Here is a 9315-nt window from a genome sequence, read left to right as displayed (position 1 = left end):
GGCTTGCGACACCTAAACCTGCTACTGCTATGAATTCTGATATGTCGCATGTTATTGATGATGCCACTTCTGCTATGCATGATGAAACTACTTCTTTGCATGATACTACTTTGCCATTAGGTGAATTTCTTGATGAACAACTTGCTAGATTTAGGGGGGATGAAAATATTGAAGAACCTATTATTGATGATAGTGATGATGAAGGTCCCCCCAATGATTATGTATTACCTGTTGTTCCTAAGGGTTATGTTATGAATGAAACAGCTGCTATGGAAATTCTTGCTTGCAATGATAGAAATGATCTTAAGAAATTATTAGCTAAATGGAAGCAGCAGTCTCTTAATGCTAGAATGAAACCCGATCCTGCTTTTGCTACTTCACCTATCTGTGTTACTGATAAGGATTATGAATTCTCAGTTGATCCTGATATTATTACTTTAATTGAATCTGATCCTTTTTATGGCCTTGAATCTGTAACTATTGTGGCACATCTTACCAAGTTGGATGATATAGCTACCCTGTTTACTAATGATGAGAAGTCTCGCTATTTATATATCCTTAAGATATTTCCGTTCTCATTAAAGGGTGATGCTAAGACTTGGTATAATTCTCTTGCTCCTGGTTGTGTGCGTAGTCCCCAGGATATGATTTATTACTTCTCTGCTAAATATTTCCCTGCTCATAAGAAACAAGCTGCCTTGCGGGAAATATATAATTATGTGCAAATCAAAGAAGAGAGTCTCCCACAAGCTTGGGGAGGCTTCTCCGGTTACTTAATGCTTTGCCTGATCATCCTCTTAAGAAAAATGAAATACTTGATATCTTTTATAATGGACTAACCGATGCTTCCAAGGACTACTTGGATAGTTGTGTTGGTTGTGTTTTCATGGAAAGAACAGTCGACGAAGCTGAAATACTATTGAATAATATGTTGACTAATAAAAATAATTGGACTCTTACCGAGCCAGTTCCTGAAGTGATTCCTGAACCAATTGAGCCAACTCCTGAGCCTATTCCTAAACCCACTCCGAAGAAGAGAGGTGTTTTATTTCTCAGTCCTGAAGATATGCAAGAGGCAAAGAAATCAATGAAAGAAGAAGGTATTAAAGCTGAAGATGTTAAGAATTTACCTCATATTGAAGAAATACATGGTCTTAATTTACCGCCTTAAGAACCACATTGTCTTGATAACCCGACACAGGTAGTAAAGGTAAATTATCTCTATAGATATGATAAAGTTGAAATACCCTCTACTAAATTCCATAGCCCATGCTTAGATGAATTTGATGACTTTATGGCTAGACAAGAAAGTTTTAATGCTTATGTTGGTAGAGAGTTAAAGAATAATGCTTTCGAGATAGGACGCGTAGGTGATAATCTGGCTAGAGTTAAAGATGAACTTCACCGCGTTAGCAAATATGCTTCTATGGTTGCTACTCAAGCTGAGCAAGTACTTAAAGCTCAAAATGATTTGCTTGATGAATTGAATAATAAAAATGACTTTGCTGTTAGAGTGGCTACTAGAACTGGTAGAATGACTCAGGAACCTTTGTATCCTGAAGGCTACCATAAGAGAATCGAGCAAGATTCTCAGAGAAATAATTTAGTTCTTCTAAAAAGAAGAAGAAGAAGAAAAACGATAGGACTTTGCATGCTTCTAGTGAACCCACTATAGACACACCTGAGAATCCCAATGATATTTCTATTTCTGATGCTGAAACACAATCAGGTGATGAACATGAACCTAGTGGTAATGTTAATGATAATGTTCATGTTGATGCTCAACCTAGCAAAAATAATGATGTAGAGATTGAACCTGTTGTTGATCTTGATAACCCACAATCAAAGAATCAACGTTATGATAAGAAAGATTTTGTTGCTAGGAAGCACGGTAAAGAAAGAGAACCATGGGTTCAGAAACCCATTCCCTTTCCTCCTAAACCATTCAAGTCAAAGGATGATGAGGATTTTGAGCGCTTTGCTGAAATGATTAGACATACTTTCTTACGTATGCGCTTAACTAATATGCTTAAAGTAAATCCTTATGGTAAGTATATGAAGGATATCATTACAAGTAAAAGAAAGATACCGGAAGCTGAAATTTCCACCATGCTTGCTAATTACACTTTTAAGGGTGGAATACCAAAGAAACTTGGAGATCCGGGTGTTCTAACTATACCATGTTCCATTAAAAGAAACTATGTTAGAACTGCTTTATGTGATCTTGGAGCCGGTGTTAGTGTTATGCCTCTCTCTTTATATCATAGACTTGAATTGGATAAGTTGACACCTACTAAAATATCTTTGCAAATGGCTGATAAATCAACTGCTATACCTGTCGGCATTTGTGAGGATGTGCCTGTTGTGGTTGCAAATGTCACTATCTTAACGGACTTTGTTATTATTGATATTCCTGAGGACGATAGTATGTTTATTATCCTTGGTAGACATTTTCTTAATACTGCAGGGGCTGTTATTGATTGCAACAAAGGCAATGTCACTTTTCATGTTAATGGTAATGAGCATACGGTGCACTTTCTGAGGAAACAATCTCAAGTTCATAGCATCAATTCTATTGAAAAAGTTCCAACTATCATTTTTGGAGGTTTTGAATTTCCTCTCCCTACTGTCAAGAAAAAGTATGATATTCTTACTGTTGGGGATTTTCATATCCCCGTTGAGGTAACTTAGTGTTATTCAAAATTTCTCCGGTTCCGTGTTATTCGGAATGAGTTTGTTAACAAGACTTGATCAACCTTGTTAGTGGATTCATTATGATGATCACGAGATGGATGAAACTAGAAGGCACAACCTTCTGTACCCTTTTTTTTACTTTCTGTTATTTAGAATAAATAAAGCAAAAATAGTATTATCTCTCTGTTTTCTGAATTATCCGTGCATTAAAAAATAGTTTGAAAATAAAAGTGCTCCAAATGCCCTGCAAATTTAGTATGATTTTTTCTGAAATATTTGAGGATTTTAGGCACTGAAAACACTGCAGGGCGGGCAAGCACCAGGCCACGAGAGAGGAGGGTGCCCGCCCCTTGTAGGGCGCGCCCCCCTGTCTCGTGGGCCCCTGGTGGATCCCCTCCAATTATGCCAGCACCACACACTTCATCTTCTACCCAAAAAAAATCCCCATCCAGCTCAAGCCCGAGTTCTAGCTCGTTTTGCTGCGATTTTCGATCTCTTAGCTCAAAGCTCCATTCGCAAAACTGCTTTGGGAGATTGTTGCTTGGTATGTGACTCCTCCATTGGTCCAATTAGTTTTTGTTCTAGTGCTTTATTCATTGCAAATTTTTGCTGCATAGGTGACCATATTCTTGAGCTTGCATGTTAAATTTTTGAGGTCCCAAGCAATTCCAATGCATGATATAGGCTCTAGGCACTTGTAGGAGTAGTTGCTATCAATCTTGTGTAGTTTTATCCACTTTTATTTTGAAGTTACTAAAATTTCAGAAATTTTCAGAAAATGTTAAGGAGGTTCTTTAAAGGCTCTTCTAGCCTAAGCTCTAAGGAAAAACAAGACAAAGAGAAGGAAAAGCCCAAGTATAATCTTCCTCGCTTAGCGGAAGTACGGTCATGTGAATGGCGGTGTGAGGATTTCTTGAAAGAAGCTGGAATTCATGAAGACTTTTATGCTTTAATCGGGACTACAGGCCTCACCAGTTTCATGAACGACCTAATCGATCAGTATCTCTTACTTACCAATACTTTCGTGCAAAACTTTTATTATTATCCTAAGAAGTCACCGTCTGCAGTATCATTTCATATATATGATGAATTCGAAGAAATGTCTTTACATCATTTTTGTGCGGTATGTAGGATACCTTATGAGGGAGAATTAGAGGAACCCCATCGTGAAGATGTGGATGGCTTCGTTAAAACTATTGTTGTAGAAGAGCCAAAGAAGGGCTCTGAGGCAAAAGTCTCTAGCATACACTTTCCTTTTTTTACGCTACTTTGCCATATTTGCTAGTAGATGCTTGATTGGTCATGGAAATAGTGGAAATTTGAGCGTTCCAGATATTATCATTCTTCAACATGCTTTGCTTGGGGACAATACTTTTAGTATGGGTGCCGTCGTTGCTAAACGGCTAGCCCTGAATCGTACAAAAGGCCCCATATTTGGAGGTATCTATGTTGCACGTCTTGCTGAACATTTTCAGATACCCATTAGGCACCTTGAGGAGGAGGAGACAAAACTACCTCCTCACATTTTAGATTACAAGAGCATGGTAGCACACAAGTTTATTGTTGACAACGAAGAGAAGATGCTTCTGTATAGACTTAGATTCAATAAGAAACACTTTTAGTTTATTATTTTGCCTGCAATTTGCTTGCAGAAAGTCGTCTTGTCACACCGGAGGCCGTGAACAACCATCTAGCCCAAGCTTTTACTCCGGAACCTGAACCTGAGCCGGAACCTGAATTGGACCCTTATCATGCATCATCTGCCGAGTGGGATCCGGAGATAACCAGCCAGTGGTATCCTGATTACACCTCCCACTATACCGGGGAGAGTAGCGGCGGTCCTTGGTATTAAACCAACTTAGGACAAAAGCCTAAGCTTGGGGGAGTACGTATTTCTCACCGACTTTACATTCATGTTCACACACTAGTTGTCGGTGCTCATACTCTTTCATTGTATTATACATGCTAGTTTAAATTTCTTTTTCTAGTTTTCTTCTTGTGTGTTCGATAAACCTTAAGAAAAAACAAAAAAAAATAATTAGTTTAATTTCCATGCTTGTAGTAGAAATTAAAATTAAAACCCAAAAAGATTTCTCGTTCTTCTTTTACTTGTTGGGAGCTTTCCCGTGTAAATAGTTTTATTTTATTTTATTTCTTTTGGGGGTCGAGAAGACTATATTGAAAATGCTTAGTGGCTCTTATATGCATGATTTTTTATTTAATTTATAGCTCATATTACTTGTCTTCTCTCTTGAGTTGAATTCTTGCAGATTCCAGCTTAGTCCAATGCACGTGCACTCTTATTATTATACACATCGTTCGATCGTGCAAGTGAAAGGCAATAATGACGATATATGATGGACTTATTGGGATGAGAAAAGCTGGTATGAACTCGACCTCTTTTGTTTTTGTAAATATGATGATCCATCGTTCCTGAGTTAGCTATTATAAAGTAAACATATTTGCAATGACATTTAGAGATTATAGTTGCTTGTGTCATGCTTGATTTGCTATGAGTTATAATGGTTTATCTTGCGTGCCAACATGCTATTAGAATGATTATGATGTGGTATGATGAGATGGTATCCTCCTTTGAATGTATTAAGTGACTCGACTTGGCACATGTTCATACATGTAGTTGAATCAAATCAACATAGCCTTCATGATATTTATGTTCATGGTAGATTATATCCTACTCATGCTTGTACTCGGTGTAAATTAATTTTAATGCATGTTTACGACTGTTGTCGCTCTCTCAGTTGGTCGCTTCCCAGTCTTTTGCTAGCCTTCACCTGTACTAAGCGGGAATACTGCTTGTGCATCCAAACTCCTTAAACCCCAAAGTTGTTCCATATGAGTCCACTATACCATCCTATATGCAGTATTTACCTGCCGTTCCAAGTAAATTTGTATGTGCCAAACTCCAAACCTTCAAATGAAATTCTGTTTTGTATGCTCGAGCAGCTCATGTTTCAACTGGGGCTGCCCATATCTTCCATGCTAGGTGGGTTATTCTCACGAGGAGTGGACTCCGCTCCTCATTCACGAGAAAGGGTCGGTAACCGGGATGCCCAGTCCCATGATCCAAAACAATCAAATCAAATCAAAATAATTAAACAAAACTCCCCCAGGGATGTTGTATGTTGGAGGCACTCGTTGTTTCGAGCAAGCCACGGATTGATGCTTGTTGATGGTTGGGGGAGTATAAACCTTTACCATTTTGTTTGGGAACTGCCTATAATGCATGTAGTATGGAAGATACAGCCATCTCATAGTTGTTGCGTTGACAGCGAAAGTATGCCGCTCAAAATGTTATTCAATCTCTATTTTAAAATCGAGCTCTGGCACCTGTACAAATCCCTGCGTCCCTCTGCGAAGGGCCTATCTATTTACTTTTATGTTGAGTCATCACCCTTCTTATTAGAAAGCACCCTCTGGAGAGCACACTGTCATTTGCATCCATTATTATTGGTTTATATTGGGTATGACTTGACTGGATCTCTTTTACCATGAATTACAATGTTTAGCCAGACCTTGATCTTCAAAGGTGCTCTGCATTTATGTTTTGCGGTCTCAGAAAGGACTAACGAGATACCATTTTGTTATATCACGTTATGATTATTTTGAGAAAGTGTTGTCATCCGAGTTTTATTATTACTAGTTGACCCGTTGCGCCAAATGGCGCAGAGACCCGCTAAAGCCATGTTATAGATGAAAATAGTTTCATTTTGCAAGGACATATTCGATATTGATAGTAGAAAGCCCATGTGTTAAACCATGTTACATTGAAAATATGTTTACCACGATGTGAAATCCGAGTTCGAAAAAAAAAACATAACATGTACTCCCTCCGTTCCTAAATATAAGTCTTTTGAGAGATTTCACTGTGGACCACATATAAAGCAAAATGAGTGAATCTACACATAAAATGCATCTATATACATCCGTATGTGGTCCATAGTGAAATATCTACAAAGACTTATATTTAGGAATGGAGGGAGTACAAACCAGCTAAGGAACCATTGTTTCAATTGCAAATATAGTTATCACGATGAGAAATCTGAGTTAAAAAAACATATTTCCATAAGATGTATAGATTAAGGATGTATTTTTTAGCAGTATTTGCACCAAACTTTTATTTCCCATGTGCACGAAACATAAAACCTATTTGCCCATCAAACAAGACGCCGTCCAGCACGTTCCTACCGGCTCGGATGATAGCAAGATATGGGCCGGCAAAGTCGAGATACGCACTGTTAGTTCAGATGCGCACATGAACAGAACTGATCGCCACCTCCGATCCACCCACTTGGTTCACCGACGACTGCCCCATGCACTTGCACACGACTGTGTACTGAAGATCATCTCTAGGAAAAACAGAGCAGCCAACCAAAAGCATGTAGTTCAAATTTTGAACTGATGGAAGTTCTCTTTGGACGGGAGCAGACACCTGCTTACACCTCTCTGTATACCAGATTTCAGGGCAAGCATCGTTAAGACTTGTTGAGCAGGCCGAAAGGAAATGTGAAGAGTCATTCAATTTCTCAACAAATTCAGACATCAGACTTCTGGACATAAGAACACCAGCAACGCCCACACAAAGCAAAGTTTTAGTGATGATTTACCCGCAATTCTCATAGACCTGACTACATAGCACTATTTTCATTTATTTGTCAAACACAATATATTTATCATGCTACGTTGCATTCAGAAAGTATAAACTACTACAGTAGTACAGTCTGGACCGCCGTGGATCCACACATACATAGAAAAATTGCATCTTAACAATTCACACACAATCTTTAATAATTCAGTACACCATAAGAGAAAATGCTCTAATCATACATCAGACATCAGAACCATGAAACTACTTATTCAATCACACCAATAATTTTCCCATTAACTGTCTTTCAGTCTTCCTACTAATGCCGAATCGCTTATCCCAAAAGCACAGGTTGTAAAAGTCATAGGCTTCTCCCGAAGTATCAAAACTCGTCCCCAATGTCAGCACTATGACATTGTCCCCTGGATTTTCCGAGAAACCTCGAATTATCTTCGGCAGCACCTGTCCTCACCCTGCAGTCAATGTCACACGTGTAAATAATTGTAGTTCTCCAAAATATTTAAAACTGCTACACTCAAGTATCACATAATGCGCCTATTCGAGCATGATCAAGCTGTGTTGTTAGATTCCAACATCGAAACTGGTCGCCTTATGGCAGCATTGCACCAAACTTGTTTTCCCCCTGAGCTATGTCTCTTTTTTGCTTCCTGTTCTAGCATTTTTCACCTTTCCAATCCTAATGTGCCTATTCAAGCATGATCAAGCTGTGTTGTTAGATTCTAATGTTTACTTATGCTCCAGGGGTGTGTCCTCATTTTTATGAATATAGCAATCAAATTAAAATCACACCCCGTTAAAACAATCATGGTTCAATCCTAACACAGAACAGAGGACTGAATATACTTGAGCTGCAGCATTCAGGAATGCATAGACTCTGAATCTATACTACATGCGCTGACCATTTATTCAGCAGATCACATATTCACATACATTACCAAAACCTAGCAGCCATCCATAGTCTTACTGCGAAGCCGTCAGTTCTGCAAATTTCACCAACATGGTCGGACGATGTGGTGTGTGGCTGCAGGGGGGGGACCGAGTGCAGCCGCCTCAAGAGCCCCTTCTCACCGTTGTCCTGTACGGGAGCAGCATTTAAAAGCACAATACAGATCTGAAGTAGAAGAATTTATTCTTCTGAATTCATATGGCATGGTACTGCTCTGGACAATGATGGCACATGTAGGATGACATAATTTTCAGAAATCTTTTCCATTATTAATTGTTGGCAGATGCATCCAGTCAAGTACTTTAAGAGAAGCACACACAAATGTAGTAGAAAGGAAAGAAGAAAACCTTGATGAGTCGAACGACGCAGCGACAGAAGAGATCGTACAACCTGTGAAATACACAAAAAACAAGCGGTCAGAGCACAATGACACACAGGCATGCAATGAACACTCGCCAGTCACGGAAGCAACATAATGGCCTATTTACCCGAGGCAGCAAGCAGAAGCATGTTGGGTTAGCAGCAGGACAGACGAGAAGAAGAAGCGCTGGCGACAGGAGAAAGACCAAATGGCCAAATGGCGCAGAGACCTGCTAAAGACATGTTAAATGGTTAAATGGTTAAAAACTGACATGTAAACAACAAAAACAAACTATAGCCAGTCAACAAAGCCCTTTTTTGCAAGGCCGGCATCACGGCAGCCATCACTCATGGCCTGCCTTGGAGGCACGACACGAAGGTTGCCAAAGGTCAGTGCTACCGCAGAGACCCGCTACGAAGTTTATTTTCTTATGAAAAGAGAAGTTCTAGGAAGTGTCGGCATTTCAAAACGGTTATCCATTTTCTTTCTAATGCAAGAATGTGCATTAACTATGGGTCACGCACTGAACGAAGATTAATGCATTCAACAATTTTGCATTTGTATTAGCTTATTTTCATACAGATATATGAACCCTCCAATTAGTCAATTAAATTTGACTGTACATAAACTTTCAGCTACTGAACTAAAACCGAAACAGGAGAAAGCACACACACACACACACACACACAC

General features: G+C 39.1%; 1 long non-coding RNA gene across 2 annotated transcripts; it reads right to left on the bottom strand.

Moving 5' to 3' along the window:
- Nucleotides 1-7379: 7379 nt before the first annotated feature.
- Nucleotides 7380-9299, bottom strand: LOC119295758. Of its 2 annotated transcripts, none has more exons than XR_005144210.1 (4): nucleotides 8753-9295; nucleotides 8612-8654; nucleotides 8283-8393; nucleotides 7380-7770 (listed from the first exon to the last, which is right to left on the bottom strand). It is a non-coding gene; the product is annotated as an uncharacterized LOC119295758 (long non-coding RNA). The 2 variants fall into 2 exon arrangements; XR_005144209.1 differs by having other exon boundaries at nucleotides 7401-7770; nucleotides 8249-8393; nucleotides 8753-9299.
- Nucleotides 9300-9315: the final 16 nt, after the last annotated feature.

This window comes from Triticum dicoccoides, chromosome 4B (genome assembly GCF_002162155.2).
Source record: "Triticum dicoccoides isolate Atlit2015 ecotype Zavitan chromosome 4B, WEW_v2.0, whole genome shotgun sequence".
Taxonomy (NCBI): Eukaryota; Viridiplantae; Streptophyta; class Magnoliopsida; order Poales; family Poaceae; genus Triticum; species Triticum dicoccoides.
The sequence above is the reverse complement of the archived record's forward strand: the minus strand, read 5'-3'. Positions and strand labels throughout refer to the sequence as shown.